Source organism: Muntiacus reevesi, chromosome 20, assembly GCF_963930625.1.
Source record: "Muntiacus reevesi chromosome 20, mMunRee1.1, whole genome shotgun sequence".
NCBI classification, from domain to species: Eukaryota; Metazoa; Chordata; class Mammalia; order Artiodactyla; family Cervidae; genus Muntiacus; species Muntiacus reevesi.
Window position 1 is genome coordinate 12,472,370 of NC_089268.1, and position 18,394 is coordinate 12,490,763.

The 18,394-nt window shown below is 41.4% G+C and overlaps 1 pseudogene; it reads right to left on the reverse strand.

Moving 5' to 3' along the window:
* Nucleotides 1–11,047: 11,047 nt before the first annotated feature.
* On the reverse strand, nucleotides 11,048–11,473 carry LOC136151905 (protein transport protein Sec61 subunit beta pseudogene; annotated as a pseudogene).
* Between the last annotated feature and the right edge of the window lie 6,921 nt (nucleotides 11,474–18,394).

Consider the following 18,394-nt stretch of genomic DNA (forward strand, 5'->3'; position numbering starts at 1 on the left):
CCAAAATGCATCTTGAAATCTGCCCTTTTTGGTTTATTGAGAAAAAAATTTTTTTAATTTCTTTTTGGCCATGTTGCAGAGCAGATAGGATCTTAGTTCCTTGACCAGAGATCAAACCTGCACCCCCCGAAGTGGTAGTCTGTAGCCTTAACCACAGGACCTCCAGGGAAGTCCTGGGTTATTGAGAAAGACTTTAAAGAGTTAAATAATTTTTCTTCTTGTTGACATCCACGCCTTGGAAATCTGGCCTTCAGGGACCCCTGCTGCAGCCTTTCTCCCTTGATACCCTTCTCTACTTCTGCCTTTGTTTTTTGGATGCTCTGCTTCCTTATTCTTACTTATACCTCTCTTTGGAGAGAGGGCTTTGGAGAAACCAAAATAATTGGACTCCAGGGAGAGCTGAGTTGCAGAGCTGGGCTTAAATGAATCGAGAAAATAATTTTTCTCCATATCATGTTTTTATTTTGAAACCTTGTTTTAAAATTGGATTCTAAATGAAGTATTCTTTTAATTATTTTTATTATTATTACTATTAACAAGTACTTATTGAGTACCTAATCAGTGAATATCGTATTAGGTTCTTCAGCTGGAGTTTTTCAGCTGATCGTCTGGCAGCTAAGAGAAATAGGAATCGTTACTCCTATCTCAGAGACTATAAAACTGAGTGTCAGAAACAAGGGGCTGATAAAGGGCAGACAGAGGCAAATAAACAGGAAGCTAAGGAAGCTTAAGCCCTAGAGCCCTCTCTTGCATGGGCCCCTTTCAAAGTACTGCTCTTAATTCTGAATCCATGAGCTCTATTCTGCTCCTTAGGAAGAGCTTTCAAAATTGCATAAAACTTCGGTTCCCACTGGGAAAGAACTCTCCTGCAGTGCAGAAGATCTGGGTTTGATCCCTGGGTTGGGAAGATCTCCTGGAGAAGGGAATGGCTACACACTCCAGTATTCTGGCCTGGAGAATTCCATGGGCTGTATACTCCATGGAATGGAAAAGGGTAGGACACAACTGAGGGACTTTCACTTTTCGGCCCCCAGAAGTCTGGATCTGTCCCTGGTGTGGAGTAGGTATATGAACCCAGAATTATGTGCCTGGGAAGTCTATGCTCTTCACACAGAACTACTGTTCATTGTGACATATGAGTCAGAAAATATAACTGCTGCTCCCTAAATCTGCTGTAACCTTGAATGCTCCAATAATCTTAACAGAGCACTCTGTTCAAATACAACTTGAATTACTCCTTTGGAGGAACAGAGACATCTGTCAGCAGATACTTACCACCATGTGGCAGGCGGGGTGAGAGAGACCCTGTAAGAGAGTAGTTCAGAGGATTGTCTTTGAAGCTGGCAACCTGGGTTAGAATCCAGGTTCTCCCGCTTTATCCCTAGCTGAGTGTGCTTAGGCAAGTTATCAAACCTCTCTGTGCCAGAATTCTCTCTTCTGAAAAAAATGGATACAATAACAGTTTTTACCTCAGAGGAGTTTGTATATGCCTGTGTGTATATGTATTAAATGAACTAAAAGGGTTTCCTAACTGTAGGTCAAGATTTGTCAGTGGGTCATGCAATCAACTTAATGGGTTAACTGTATTTTAAAAAAAATGAAATAGAATCAGAATACAATCTAACAGAAGATATCAGAATGCATTGCCCGCAGTCAGGATCGGTAACTGTCTTCTGAAATCATTACTCTCCATTGTGTATGTATGAGGGCTGTGTGCCTGCTCAGTCGCTGCAGTTGTGTCCGACTCTGCGACCCTACGGCCTGTAGCCCGCCAGGCTCCTCTGTCCATGCGATTCTCCAGGCAAGAACACTGGAGTGGGTTGCCAGGCCCTCCTCCAGGGGATCTTCCTGACCCAGGGATCAAAACCGAGTCTCCTGTGTCTCCTGCACTGAAGGTGGATTCTTTATCACTGGGCCACCTGGGAGGCCCCTGAGTGTGCAACATTGCTCTGTAAAATGCATGTCTTATGGTGAGTCACCACCCTAAAGGTTTGAAAACCTGAGTTACTACAGCCAAAGCAGTTAGAAATATGTGGGGCAGCTCCTGCGTGCGTGCATGCTAAGTCACTTCTGTCCTGTCCAAATCTTTGCGACCCTATGGACTGTTGCCCACCAGGCTCATCTGTCCATGGGATCCTCCAGGCAAGAATACTGGAGTGGGTTGCCATGCCCTCCTTCAGGGGATCTTTCTGACACAGGGATCGAAGCTGTGTCTCTTATGTCCCCTGCATTGGCAGCGGGGTTCTTTACCACTAGAGTCACTGGGAAGCTCCAGACAGCTTGTGAACCCTCAGTAAATGTTAGTTATCATTACAGCCCTACACCTTATGGAGTAGCCACAATTGTGCTTAATATACTCCAAATGCTATATTGATCTGTTGTCTCATGTAATTCTAATATTCTTTATTATAAAATAATTTGTTACTACAAAACCATGCATGTGTAGAGTAGAAAGTTAGAAAATCCAGATAGGGGGACTTCCCTGGTGATCCAGCGGTTAAGACCTCATATTTCCACTACGGAGGGCACAAGTTCAATCCCTGGTCATGGAACTAACATTCTACGTGCCATGTGGAATGCCACCCCTGCCCCGGCAAAAAAAAAATCCAAGTAGGCAAAAGTAAATATTTTTATAAAATATTGTATTTTAATAAAATAAAATATTATCATTCCATTACCAGAGATGACCACTGTTAACACTTAGTGAATATCCATCTGGATCTTTTCCTACACACATTCTTTCAAACTCAAAATTATATCCTTTGTATTTTCGTTTTATTCAGTCAACAATTTCTTCCTTTCCACTTTCATATATTTTCATTTTATCTACTATCCGACCACATTCAAATTTCCCTCCAAAATGTACTTCTTAGCAAAGTTGTTGCAGGCAGTATTGATGCAGAACTGTTCATTGATCTGGTTCTAACAGCCCTTCGTGCCTTCTGATCCTTTTGTCATGACTTTGACTTTGAGAGAAGCCAGGCCAACTGTAAAATGTTCCATTTTCTGATTTGTCTGTCTACTTCCTTGTGGCAGTGTTTATCTTGCGCCCTGCATTTACTATAAATTAGAAGTTATATTTAGGGACTTCCCTGGTGAGTCAGTGGTTAAGAATCCGCCTGCCAATGCGGGGGACACATAGGGTTCAATACCTGGTCTGAGAAAATCCCACAAGCCGTGGGGTAGCTAAGCCTGTGCGCCACGAATTAGCCCAGGTGCTCTGGGGCCTACGCTCCTCAACAAGAGAGGCCACTGCAGTGAGTAACCCGCACACGGCAACTAGAAAAAGCCTGTGAGCGGCAACGAAGACCCAGTGCAGCCCAAAATAAATAAATAGATGCATTTTGAAAAGTTATATTTAAAGGTGTAAGAGACTCACTTTAACCATTCTGGCTAGACCACAGCTTAGGTAGCGTTGTGTGTTCATATTATTTCATCAGAAAGTTTAGATTCATCAGTGATTCAACCAGTCTTAGGGGAATGACAGATTCTCCCATCACACCATTGCATCAACCTCACCCCCCAGTTTGAGACTAAAAGTGGACCAGTGTGGTATTAATTGGCACTATTTGTATGTTCAGTTCTCTGTCAACATTCATTTAATTTCTAACATCTCTGTTTAGGTATAACTGAAATGTAATAAACGGAACATCTTAAAAGGGCATGCTATTGTTCTTCTATTGCTGCTGTAACAAATTATCATAAGCTTAGTGGTTTAAAACAACACAAAAGTAAGTATCCTACAGTTGTGTAGAAGTTCAATGTTTGTCCCACCAGGTTTAAATCAAGATGTAAGCAGGGCTGTGTTCCTGTGTGGAAGCTCTGGGGGCGAGTCCAGGTCATTATCTTTTCCCGCATCCAGAGGTTGCCCGCATTTCTTGGCTCATGATTCCCTTTGTCCATCTGAAAAGCCAGCAATGTAGATCTCTCTGACCCTTCTTCATAGTTATCTCTCTCTCTCTGACTCTCCCATTTTTAAATGACTCTTGTGACTATATTAGGCCTACCCAGATAATCCAGGATAATTTCCTCATTTTAAGGCCATCAGATTCTTAATTTCATTTTGCCATGTAACATATAAATTCATAGTGTGAGTTAGGGTTAGTCGCTCAGTTGTGTCTGACCCTGTGATCTCATGGACTGTAGACTGCCAGGCTCCTCTCTCCATGGGATTCTCCAGACAAGAATACTGGAGTGGGTTGCCATGCCCTTCTCCAGGGGATCTTCCCAACCCAGGGATCGAACTCAGGTCCCTAGGTTCCAGGTATTCAGATGTGGACATCTTTGGAGACCATTATTCTGCCTACTACACTCTGATCCTCAAAGATTTATGTCATACATCAAACATATTTACCCCATTCCAAGGTTCCCTATTAAAACATCAATTCAAAGTCCTAAATCTCATGTAAATCTCATTAAAATCATCTAAGTTAGATATAGTGGAGACTCTGGATGTAATTCAGCCTGGGACAGAATTCTTCCCTATCTGTGCACCCATGAAACTAGAAAGTAAGTCTCCTGCTCCCAAAAGACAACGGTGGGGGACTTTCCTGGCAGTCCAGTGGTTAAGACTCTGGGCTTCCACTGCCAAGGGCCCAGGTGCAATCCCTGATGGGGGAACTAAGATCCCACAAGCCCTGTGATGCAACAAAAAATTAAAAAAAAAAAAAAAAAAAAAATAGAAAGGAAAAGAGAAAGAAATTTCCCAAGAAATTTCAAAATCCAATCTTATAAACTCCATTAAGGGTTTTTTTTTTTTTTTCTTTGCTTCACTTTGTTACTTTGTTTCTGTGTTTATTTATTGGGCTGCATTGCAAGTTGCTACACGCAGGATCTTTAGTTGCATTGTGGCAGGTGAATTCTTAGTTGTGCCATTTGGGATCTAGCTCCCCTACAAGGGATAGAACCAGGGCCTCTCCGTTTTGAGATGGAGAAGTCTCAGCCCCTGGACCACGGGGGAGGTCCCTCCATTGGGTTTTAAGGCCTGGGAATAATTCCTTATGGCTCTCAGTTCTTTTCTCTGGATTTGAAGTTCTATTTTCTGAGTCATCCTTCCTTTTTCATGAAAGAAGCAACTGTTTACAGCTGAGTCATTTTATCAGCCTGCTTCCTGTCTGTAGAATTCTTTCATATTCTTACCAACATATAGTATGGACAGGCTTTTTAATTTTAGCCATTTAGAGGGGCAGGGGTTACCTAATGATTTTTTTTCCCCCCTGGCTGTGTGGCCTGTGGGATCTTAGTTCCTCAACCAGGGATTGAACCTGGGCCCTCAATAGTGAAAGGGTGGAGCCCTAACCACTGCACCACCAGGTAACTCCCTACCTAATGATTTTTAACAGCAGTTGACAATACTTGCTTAAATTAAATGCATTAGAGCTTGCAAAAATGTTGGTTTATTATTTCTACTTTAATTAGCTGGCATTCTTCAGTAAAATAGAACTTTTATAAACTGAGATTATGTAGCTATCCTAAATATAGTTCCCATTAGATAGAGATTAAAAGTTTAATGCCTTCCCTGTAATTGCCAGTTTTCAAAACAAAGAGTTATTTTAATCCTTCCATACCTTTTTGATCAAGTAGGTCATTCTTATTTTCCCATTTTGCAATATGAAATGTATGACTATGAGATTCAAAAGAGTTTCAGGAAATTGCTTAAGGTCTCAATCTCAGTCACCAATCAAGAATCCTGATAAGAGTTTGCTTCTAAAATAAAAGTCTTGGGTTGGTTGCCAAGGTACTTTGAGGACTTGTCACAGTCTGCCTGAAAGGGTGCCTGCTTCCTAGTTCCGTGCTCAGAGTTATTGAGAAACATCCCATCTCCCCGCCAAACTCCCTCCCTGCACCAGGGTCATTACCGGATGGTCTCACTGGTGTGTTGCCCTTCTCAGCACCTGCCAGTGTGAGGCAGAAGCTAAACACTGGGGCCCAACAGGCCTGGAACACTTTCTTTTGCCATAAAACACCCTTCACTGACTTCTGTTTGAGCAGACTGCTTTTCTTTCAGAAATTAGAATTAATTAGGGCTGACTTCCTGGGCTCTTTTCCAAGCAAAGATGAGGCTTCTTTTTTTTTTTCCCCAAGTAGCAGAAAAGCAGGTTTGGATGGTGGAGTCACTAAGGGACACTGAAGCTAAGCAGTGGATGGAGTGATGTTCAGCTGGAAGGCTCTGAAACAGAGGTAGCAGTTGCTAAAATATTCAAAACCATCAGTGTTCTTTGATAAATAACTGCTGCTCTGAGACGCTCCCACCACACCCCTGTCTTCTTCCCATCACAGCACCCAGTCTCCTCTTGTCAACCTTCCACCATTGTCTTCATCATCTAGGGTTCAGGCTGAACTATGGTTAAATATTTTTAGCAACCCACCTGGGTGTGGACACAAACTGGATTGGAGTTCTCATTGGTGTGACCTGGCACTTATATTCTAATTTGAACATGAATGTGGTGTTGTCAGCTACTTTTGAGACAGCCTAGATGCTGCCTACCCTTGGGGTCATGTATGCATGGATACTGGGTTATGATGTCACATATATTTCTTAGGCTTGGGATCAAAAGTTTGAAAAACCTAAGCTAGGGCATGCCAGACAAAGGAGGCTGAATGCAGAGGTACACAGCTTGTTTCTGGAAAGGAAAGACAAGATGACTAGGAGGTAGGCAGGGACAATATGAAAGCTGTGAGACTCATGGTCAGTGGACGGTGTCTGGGAAGCAGTGAGAGTCAGATGTGGGGTACAGGATGTGGGATAGTGAACTGGAGGGCTGAAATACATGGGAGACTTGAGAAAGAAGCATGTGTATTGGATGCATGGTTCAGGGAAAAGGAGAATAATCACGCCAACAAAGATAAAGCAATAAACCTAATTCCTGAAAGTCAGGAAGGTTCCTCATGAAGAGAGACATACAGTGAGTCAGGAAGAGACCAGGAGGGAATCCTAAGGGCTCCTTGGATTAGAGGACAGTGGAGGAAGATGCACTCTGACGGACACTGAACCAGGAAGTGGGGAACTTGCAAATCTGGAAGGGAGAAGACATAGAGGCAAGGGTAAGGGTTCGACAGGTTGAAATGTAATAACAGGTCAAGTAAGGCAAAGGCCCCCAGAAACCTGTGATGTCTCAGCAGTAGCATGGGCCTACGGTTACTATCCTGAGTGTAGGTGCAAGCCTGGCTTTGGTCATTCTGAACTCTGGAACCTTGGACAAGTGACTTAAACTCTTGTGTCTCAGTTTTCTCATCAATAAAATGGAGATAATAATGGGAAGTCCCTGGGAATCCAGTGGTTAGGACTTTAAGCTTTCATTGCCATGGCCTGAGTTCAATCCCTGGTCAGGAAACTAAGATCCCACAAGCGGAGCACCACGGCCAAAAACAAAAAAAAACACCAAAACCAACCAAACAACAACAACGAAACATTAAAAGTCCCAGGGAGGGACTTCCCTGCTGGTCGAGTGGCTAAGACACCACGCTCCCAATGCAGGGGGCCCGGATTCAATCCCTGGTCAGGGAACTAGACCAGACTAAAAGTTTGCATGCTCCAACTAGAGATCCTAAGCTCCAGCACAGCCAAATAAATAAATAAAAATATTTTTTAAAAAGCATAAAATGGAGATAATAAGAATATCTACCTGAGAGAGTTTCAAGAATTAGACGAGAGAGAGAGAGAGTCTCTGAACTGTGTTTAAAACGTTGTTCATAAGCCATATAAGCATATGCTAAACTATGATATCTATGGCACCAGCTACCTAAAACTTTTTATACTTTCTGGGCTTGAGTTTCCTTGCATTGGGGTACAAACTCTGGAAATTCAGGAAAGAGGAAAGAAAGAAAGACAGCCATAAAAGAGCACAATAAAGACAAATCTCTTTCTAAAGACAGAGTTACGCACAGGTAAAAAATTGTGACATTGGCACCTCCGCTCTCCCCTCTTCAGTTGCTTCTTGTAGCTGTTTTTGAGACTAAACTTACTTCCCTGTATTTGTGACTTTCAGAGCGTGAGCCAAGGTCACTAAAATAAAGATTTCTCACCCCTCACTGTACAAGCAATCCTACTTTGGCCTGGATCCTTTTCCAGACTTCTCTGTGGGCCTGAGAGCCAAATAAGGTAATACACTGAGGGGAAGAGGGTGGAGCTGAAATCAGAACCGGATTTCAGGAACAGAGCTGACTCTGGGCTCTGGGGGCTGGGCCCAGTGAGGAAGGATCACTGTTCATGTAACCTGTTGTTCCCTGGGATTCCCGGAGGAACGTAGGGAACTGAAAAAACAAACACACACACCCAGAGACATCGAGGCAGTTTTTCCAAATGGTCACAATTCATGAGCTTGGCTGCTTTCCACTCCTCAAGGTATCACTAGGCTTCAGAGTCGGATTTGGAATTTGAAGCCCACATCTGTTCTTTACAAACTGTGTGACCTTGGGCAACTTATTTAACCTCTCTGCATCCCAGTTTCCACTTGTTTTAAGTGCTACAGTTACATTTTGTAAATCAAGTAATATGCAGAGAAAACCACAGGGTGATAATTATTGTATGTGCTTTGGGGGCAGTTACTGCGCATGGAGAAAGGCATTGTAGGCGGGTGCGATGTCAGGGAAACAGAATTACTCAAATGCTCTCAGCTAACTTCAGTTGTCACGTGACATATCCCCGGACTAGGGGAATTCAGATAATCAACTGATGGTGATCAGAAAATAATTTGCTGTTGTTGATCACTACATCATGTCTGACCCTTTGCGACCCCATGGACTGCAGCATGCCAGGCTCCCCTGTCCTTTTCTCAGCATTTGCTCAAATTCATGTCCATTGAGTTGATGATGCTATCTAACCATCTCATCCTCTGCTACCCACTTCTCCTTTTGCCTTCAATCTTTCCCAGCACTAGGGTCTTTTCCAGTGAGTTGAATCTTCGCACTAGATGACTAAAGTATTGAGCTCCAGCTTCAGCATCAGTCCTTCCAATGAATATTCAGGGTTGATTTCCTTTAGGATGGACTGGTTTCATCTCCTTGCAGTCTAAGGGACTCTCGAGAGTTCCCCAGAACATAGATCACAGCCTTGTCATAGCAAAGGGGCTTGAGTAACTCAATGAAGCTATAAACCATGCCATGCAGGGCCACCCAAGATGGACACGTCATAGTGAAGAACTCTGACAACACGTAGTGCACTGGAGAAGGGAATGGCAAACCACTCTATTATCCTTGCCTCGAGAACCCCGCGGACAGTGTGGAAAGGAAAATAATTATGGATCAATTTAAAATGAAAGTTTTATACCCACGTTATTTCGGCTCTTTATTTCAGTAAAAAGAATTTTCATTAGATGTAATTATAAAAAATTGGACCAAGTAGAGAAATGGCCAAAAAAGGAGAAATCTTCATCTTACCTAGAAGTAAATGCTAATTATTCTTTTTTTCTCTCCTTTTTTTTTTAGCTTTTTATTTTATATTGGAGTATAGCTTATTAACCATGTTGTGATAGTTTCAGGAAGACAGCAAAGGGACTCAGTCATACATATACATGTATACATTTCCCCCAAATTCCTCTCCCATCCAGGTTGCCACATACCACTGAGCAGAGTTCCCTATGCTATATGATAGGTTAAATGCTATTATTGTGTATGTAAACTTTTCTACTTTTTTCTCTGTGTCTCTATCTGTGTGTGTGTGTGTGTGTGTGTGTGTGTGTGTATGGACATACACATACATACACACATACATACATATATATATATATATATATATATATATACAATGCTTATATATTTGAAAAATAAATCATCCCTGCATTGTTCTGTAACCTGTGGGGGTCATTTTGGGGCGGTGGTGTTAAGAATAGCTGTGAATCCTCTTAAAATACACTAAGTGGCCATCAGCCTTCTCAGTTTCCTTACACACAAAATTTCTGTTTATTGATTCAATGTTTCCCAATCTTTTTGATTCTGTAACACACTTTAAGAGGACTAAACATAAGGAGAATACAACATAGTGAATGGGAGGGAGTATAACCTCAATAGTTATAAATTAAACTGAAATGAACAGGTTATATTAATAGTTTATAAAAGAACAGGTTATAACCTGATTTGCTGGCCCTCACCCTTAAACTTGAAAATAAAAACAAACAATGAAAGCTCATGAAGCAAGCTACAGAATTTTCCTGTAGAATAAATCTTTATCTGGGTATAATTTAAATTCTGAAATGTGTAGCAAGCAATCAAGATATACTAGGGAATGTACATCAACTATACTTCAACAAAAATAAAAATAATTAAAATAAAAGATATGTTAGAAGAGAAGGATGAAAAGACACCAGGACCACAACTGCTCTTTGCTCTAAGATCAAGGCTAAAAAGATGGCAACAGGTCTCTGGGAAGTGTGGGGAGGGCTGGCAAGGAGAGCTTCACACTCATTTTTTTTCCCCCCTTATGGCTGTGCTGGGTCTTTCGGGCTTCTCTAGTTGCAGCACTCAGGCTTAGTTGCTCCAGGGCGTGTGGGATGTTAGTTTCCCAGTTAGGGATCAAACTCACGTCCCGCACATTGGAAGGTGGACTCTTAACCAACTTAACCACCTGAAAATCCCTTCATACTCATGCTTGATGAACATTTATCACCTTCCATGTGTCAGGCTGGCTTTAGTCTCACGACAGGAAGGGATCTTGTGGCTGGGAAGAGGTTTAGGAAGAATTAAGGATCTATCCGGTCTTTTCTGGGGTACTGAATGTAAATGTTTCATAAATGTTCTGTAAAATGCTACACTGTTATGATATCATCAGCAGCATACTTAATCTTTTTCTCTTTCTTGATCTCCTCTTGTGGCCTCTCTCCTTTTCTTTTCCTTTTTTTTCTTTCTGACTTCTTAATTACGGGAAAATATCAAACACATAACAAAAGTAAATAGAGCATAACAAACCTCATGTACTCATTACCCAGCTTCAACAATTCTGAGCTCAATCTTGTTTTATCAGCTGAGGACTGGAGACTCAATTGACTTCCCCCATCCCCATGTGTGGGGTTTTTTTTTAATTAATTAAAAAGTTTATTAGCCATAGAAAAAAATTGATTCTTTAATTTTCATTAAGTTCCCTGTAAAACAGTAAGCTTACAGAAAGTTTCTTCCTCATGAACAGAAAATCACTATGTTTCTGATCCAAGATATATTGGGATTTTGTTCCTTTCTTCTTCAGATGACAGACAGATGGATGTAGCCAAATCTATGAACAAGTGTACTTGCCCCAAATGTGCAACATAAATATAGAAGCGATGAACAGAAGACTCATAACCGATACTGGAACAGGGCCCCCTTTGAGCCCTGGCGAATCCTCTGTGTAGAATCGCCACATCCCTGCAGTGCCTGCTGAGGTCGTACGGTCTGCTCTCCTTGTTCCGCAGGTGGCATTCTCCCTCTGCAGGACTGTGCTTTCTTTGCTAAGAGACTGCCCTGAGGAGCCCATGTCAGTGCCGCTGGGGGTCGGGCCTGGCATGTTGAAGACGGGAGGGTGGCAGGGAGCTGAAGTGAACTGCAGAGGAACCCATGTGTTTTGGTTTTTTTTTTTAACATTTATTTTTATTTCTTTATTTGGTTGTGCTAGGTCTTGGTTGTGGCATATGGAATCTTTAGCTGTGACATGTGGGTATCTTTCAGTTGAGGTCTGCAAACTCTGGAGTCCAGTTTCCCAACCTAGGATTGAACCTGGGCCCCCTGCCTTAGGAGTGCAGAGTCTTAGCCACTGGACCACCAGGGAAGTCCCCCCCATATTATTTTGAAGAAAACCCAGAACATATTATTTCATATGTGAGTCTCTCAGCATGTATCTCTAAAAAGGTAAGGACTTAAAAAAATCATTTCAATTAATCATCATTCCTTAATGTCATCAAACATTTAGTCGGTGTTCAGATCCCGCATCAACTGTCTATCAGGAGACAGAATGAGATTTCACAGATACAAAGTTCAGTCTCACAAGACCACCCTCCACTTCAGGAATTTTGGTAGGGATTGCACCGAATCTGTAGCTTGCTTTGGGTACTATTGCCATTTTAACACTATTAAGTCATTTAATCCATGAATAGGGGATATTTTTCTTGTTAGAATTTTAAGTCTGCTATGATAGACCTTTGAAATAGTTCAGAGGATTAAATGTACTAAATATACAAGTGTTGCTTGATACATTTAAAGGAATTAAATCAGTCAAGTGTGTAAATAATGTTAACTGTTTAGGAAAATTCTGCTTAACTTCTGAATTTTTTTTTTTTGGGGGGCCCCTCCATGCAACCTGTAGAATGTTAGTTACCCAACCAGGAATCAGACCATTGCCCCCATTCATTGGAAGTATGGTGTCCTAACCACTGGACCACAGGGAAGTCCCTTGATTCTATTAAAGATATCTAAGGATGCTGGGAATTACTGATCTTATTTTAAAAATTAGTTTCTTAGAAAATAAAATAACAATGATTGGAAGTTAAGCTTAACTATACAGAAAGAAACGGATTTAAGAACTTGAAACTTTGGGGACTTCCCTGGTGGTCCAGTGGCTGAGATTTTGAGCTCCCAATGCAGCCGTCTAGGGTTCATTCTCTGCTCAGGGAACTAGATCACACACGCCGCAACTAAGAGTTCCCATGCTGCAACTGAAGATCCCACATGCCCAAACTAAGACACGGTGTAGCCAAATAAAACAACTAAATAAAAAGAATTGGAAACTTTGACAAATTTAACATTAATCAGAACTCCAGAATCAATCACTATGCTTTCCCAGGCACTAGAACCCTCCTCAGAAGATAAAATGTCCAGGGAATTTCCTGGCAGTCCAGCAGTTAGGACTCCATACTTCTACTGCAGGGGGCAAGGGGTTTGTTTGATCACAGGTTGGGGAAGTAAGATCCTGCAGCCAAATAAATAAATAGTCCAACTGTCACCTGGAATCTTCCACATAGTGGAGGGCGGAAAATCTCCTGGGTGAGCTTTCCATGCTACTAACAGACCACTGCAGCAGCTCTCTGAGCCTTCCAGAGAGAAATATAATAAGTGTTCAATTAATGTTTATTGACTGAAAGTGATGGATTCAGATTTGCTTCCCTGAAAGCACTTAGTAGCTTGGTAAATACTTGACATACAAATAAATACAAGTATAACATGAACATTTTACATATTCATAAAATTTCAAATCTATTCCTCACTTTGTGCTTCAACCACACTGCCCTATTTTTCTTTAGTTCCTCTAACTTGCTACAATAACTTCATGTATTCAGTACCCTCTTCCAGGAACTTTCCTTCTTCTCACAAACTTTGCCAGACATCTCCTGCTTCTGCTAAATCATCACTTCCTCCGGGAAGCCTCCTTTGGTTTACCTAATCAGGCCAATCTTTCTTATGATATGGTCTTAAGACACCATTTCTCTCTTCAGACCATTTTCTACATAAGTAATTTCACAATCAGTTATGAGATTCTTTTTCTAGTTCCCCTATATCTTGGACCTTAGCCCCATGATGGGAACCTAGGACTCTGTTTTAGGTTACTACTTATCCCTCTAAATTCATCTCAGTATTTGGAAAATAGAAGGTACCTAACAAACCCTTCTTGACTGAAGGAGTGATTGTTAAATATGCAGTATGATCCAAAGAACTGTTTCAGGGACTTCCCTGGTGGTCCAGTGGTTAAGAATCTGCACTTCAGATAGAGGGGGTGCAGGTTCAATCCCTAGTCAAGCAACTAAGATCCCACATGCTGTGTGATGTAACCTTAAAAAAAAAAGTTAGTTCAGGGAATAATATAAAAATACATAGAAGGGCCATATGTCAAAGGATCAAGGCAATTAGGTTTAAAAAACTTTAAACTATGTGATTTGCAGAAACACTATTTTCATATAGTTGTCCAGGACATAGAATTAAAATGAGTTTTTAAATGATCATTTGTTGTCATTGTGTGGTTATTTTCCACTCGTCCATGTAGATCAACACCATCCAACAGATACAATGTGAGCCACACACTTAATTTTAAGTGTTCTAGTAGCCACAGTCAAAGTGTATAAAGAAACATGAATTTAATTGTAATAATATAGTTGATTTAACCCAATGCATAAAAACATCATCATTTCAACATGTAATCAGTATAAAAAACTAGTAAGATCTTTATATTATTTTTGAATACCAAGGTTTTGAAATCCAGGAAGAATTTTTACATTTATAGTACATGTCAGTTTGGACTGAAATAACCCCGTGAGCCTAGTGGTGGACACTATAACCCTAGATCAATTTCCAGTCTTCTCTGTCCTCCTCTGTGCCCTGGGCGGCTGACCTGGGCTTGCATCACTCAGCTCTCTTGTCCTTAGATTTCCAGATAGCCTTGGGCAATAGAGGCACTATTAAAAGATGGGAGTATAGAAAGAGAAAGAATTCCAGTTATTTCATTTCTGGCCACCCCCACCCCTGCCTGAACTGGGCTGCCACATTTCCTCCACCTAAGGGCCTCTCTTCATAACTACAGCGTTGGTCTGTTTCTGGTAACCCTGCTCCCTTCCTTGCCCCATTGGGCCTAGAAGAGGTGCCTCTGGGAGTTCCCCACTGCCCTGTGGATTTTTTTAACACAAACCTCTGTAAATAATTACCTCTTCAGTTAACCCTTTGCTTAGTATGCCATCTGCATCCTATGAGGACACTGATTATATCAAGCAGTTAATAGACTATCGTTATTATAGTCTACACTCTCAACAGATTTTTGTTCGTGGATACTTGAGATCAATCACAATATTGAAAAGTTCTATTTGTTATACATAATGCTAATAATGCCTGACCATCAGTAGTTTTTTTTTTTTCTTTTTTAAACAATTCTTATTTTTGGCTGCCCTGGGTCTGCATGCAGGCTTTCTCTAGTTGTGTTGAGTGGGGGCTATTCTCTAGTTGAGCTTCTCATTGAGGTGGGTTCTCTTATTGTGGAGTACAGGCTCTAGGTTGCAGTGGTTTCAGTAGTGGTGTTCCTCAGGCTTCGTTGTCCCCAGGCATGTGGGATCTTCCTAGACCAGGAATGGAATCAGTATCCCTTGCATTGCAAGGTGAATTCTTAACCACTGGACCATCAGGGAAGCCCAATAATTTTTTTTAATTAAAAAAAAAGTACCTAACCTACTGTATACCATAGAGAACTATACTCAATACTTAAAAAAAAATTTTTTTTAATTTTATTTTTTGGCTTTACCAGGGACTTGTGGGAGATCCCCATTAGGAATTGAATCCAGGCCACAGCAGTGAAAGTACTGAGTCCTAACTGCTGGACTGTCAGGGAATTCCCTCTACTAAATATTTTGTAATAAAAGAATAAAAGAATCTGGAAAGAATATATATATATGAGATATATATATATATTAATCGCTCTGCTATACACCTGAAACTAACACGACACTGTAAATGAAGTGAACCCCAATTAAAAAAAATTGTTTTAAGCACTTAGCAAATTGGTAGCAGGCAAATTTTAGAATTGTAACATAACTTAGAGTCATGGGTCTAGACGAGGTAATGAGAAGTCTGTGTCAGAATAATTTCTGTATTTGGAATCCTCCTGTTTGCAAGTAATAGATAAAAAAAACCAAAAGTGACTTAGAATCAGAGGCAGAGGTAGTGAACGTGTATGTTCACACAACTGGAAATCTCAAAAATGGAACTGGGTTCAGAGTTTCTTCACCAAGAGTCTGGTCCCCATCTCTCAGCTCTTCCTCTCTTTTGGTTGGGGGTCTTATTGCAGGCTGCTTCCTCCCTTCTAGAAAGAGGATGGCTGCCAGGTTCAAGACCCTGCTAGTCAGAGAAAAGGAACATACCTCTCCCTGGTTGACTTAGTCAGAGAAAAGGAACATACCTCTCTGCTGACAAGATAGCTAGTTCATGGAAGCAATACTGTACATCAAAAATTACACCGCTCTTATAAATTTATGTGGGCATTTTTGGTAGTATACACCTCACAGAGTCTTAAATTGGAAGGGTTTCTGTATAAAGGATAATAGATTATGGCTAGAATGCAGTTAATACAGAACCTGATGATATAAAGATAACCCCAGGAAGTTGTCCTTAGAGTTCAAATTTGCAATCACTTTAACCAAGAGCCCAAGCACAGTTTTATGACTTGTAAAAAATACGGAAGATGAAAATTGCTAAAATCTTATATTCTGCATTTAGATTATGGCTATTAAAAGTTCTAAAATAACTGTAATTTTGCAAGTCCCATTAGCTGACAGGTCTGGTTGGATTACTCATCCATTCCTGAACTAATGGGGGTAAGGCAGGGAGGCTACTAAGAATGGGGATGATTTAATTAACTAGGGGTGCTCATGCCTCTACCCCTAAAAAAGTAGGGTATAGGATCCAACCACACTTAAGTCAATAACATGGTCTACTGTAAGAGAAAGTCAAAAGATACTTGTTTACTACAACGTATGAAGCCCATCCAAGAATTTCTGATTTGTTCACTTGAAGCTTCCTATGATTCTAGGGTCTAGACAAGAGTGGTTGGTGGTTGAATAAATTTAAAGGAACATTAAAATAGTCTATAATTTAAATGGATAATTCACTGGGCTGTGGTGTGGATGACCATGACCACAAGAAGAGGTTCAGAACGTATTTGAAAATACAGTGGGAGGGATTAAGAGTGCTCCACTGAAAGATGCACACTAGACTAGCATTCGGAGAAGGCAACGGCACCCCACTCCAGTACTCTTGCCTTGAAAATCCCATGGATAGAGGAGCCTGGTGGGTTGCAGTCCATTGGGTCGCTAAGAGTCGGACAATTCCCTTTCACTTTTCACTTTCATGCATTGGAGAAGGAAATGGCAACCCACTCGTGTTCTTGCCTGGAGAATCCCAGGGACGGGGGAGCCTGGTGGGCTGCCTTCTATGGGGTCGCATAGAGTCAGACACGACTGAAGTGACTTAGCAGCAGCAGCAGCAGCAGGCTAGCATTACACACACACATAATAACAACAAAAATAGGGGAAATGGTGGGAAAGAATGGGATATGAGATGTGAAAAGAGCAATATTTTTTTTGAACAAAGATTGAGCCAGCTGATTGACATACATCATTTAATTACTTAATTAACCAAATATGTTTGATCACCTGCTGTGTATCAGGCTTGCTTCCTGGCCCTGGGGATGCAGAAGAGACCACAGGAGACCAAAGCTGAAGTTCTTGTGAGGGGAGACAGTACACAACAACCCTGCATTGCTATAATTACTCCATTTTATAGAGAGGAAAGCGATCTTGAGTGACAGTAAGGGACTCTTCTGCAGACACTTTTAACAGTAAGTAGCAGGAGTACTATGGTCGAAATCCAGGATAGTCTGACTTTAAAAAGGCTTTGCTTTGGGACTTCCCTGGCAGCCCAGTGGTTAAGCCTCTATGATTCCATTGCAGGGGGCCCAGTTTTAATTCCTGCGCCGGAACCAAGGTCCCACATGCTGCTGGGTGCAGCCAAAAAAAAAAAAGCTTTGGTTTGATAGAAGGAAATAAAAGAGGAGAACAATTTACCTTGGAGGAGGGGAGCAAATCAAAGCAAATTTATGTGAGCCAGAAAAGAAAAGTAATTAGAGAAGGAAAGAAAAGTAAGAAATGGAAAGGTTCTGCTAGAATCCCTCACCTGGTAAACACCCAAGGTAAGGCCAGCTCATGGTCTGCCTCAACTACTGCATTTCTCCTTCCCTACTCTTCCCTTGCTGGTATGGAAGCCCCATTTTACAGATGTAAAAACTAAGGCACAGGGCTATTCAGTTCAGTTCAGTTGCTCAGTTGTGTCCAACTCTGCAACCCCATGAATCGCAGCACACCAGGCCTCCCTGTCCATCAACAACTCCCGGAGTTTACTCAAACTCATGTCCATCGAGTCGGTGATACCATCCAGCCATCTCATCCTCTGTCATCCCCTTCTCCTGCCCCCAATCCCTCCCAGCATCAGGGTCTTTTCCAATGAGTCAACTATTCGCATCAGGTGGCCAAAGTACTGGAGTTTCAGCTTCAGCATCAGTCCTTCCAATGAACACCCAGGACTGATCTCCTTTAGGATGGACTGGTTGGATCTCCTTGCAGTCCAAGGGACTCTCAAGAGTCTTCTCCAACACCACAGTTCAAAAGTATCAATTCTTTGGCGCTCAGCTTTCTTTATAGTCCAACTCTCACATCCATACATGACCACTGGAAAAACCATAGCCTTGACTAGACGGACCTTTGTTGGCAAAGTAATGTCTCTGCTTTTTGGGTTTTTTTTTTTTTTGAGATTTAAAAGATAATTTATTATTAAATGACGAAGTCATAAAGCAAAATGGAGGGGGACAGATGTCAAACATAAATTTAAAATGTCGTTTTCATCAAATACTACTCCTAAGGCTAGAAACTGTCTCTGCTTTTTAATATGCTATCTAGGTTGGTCA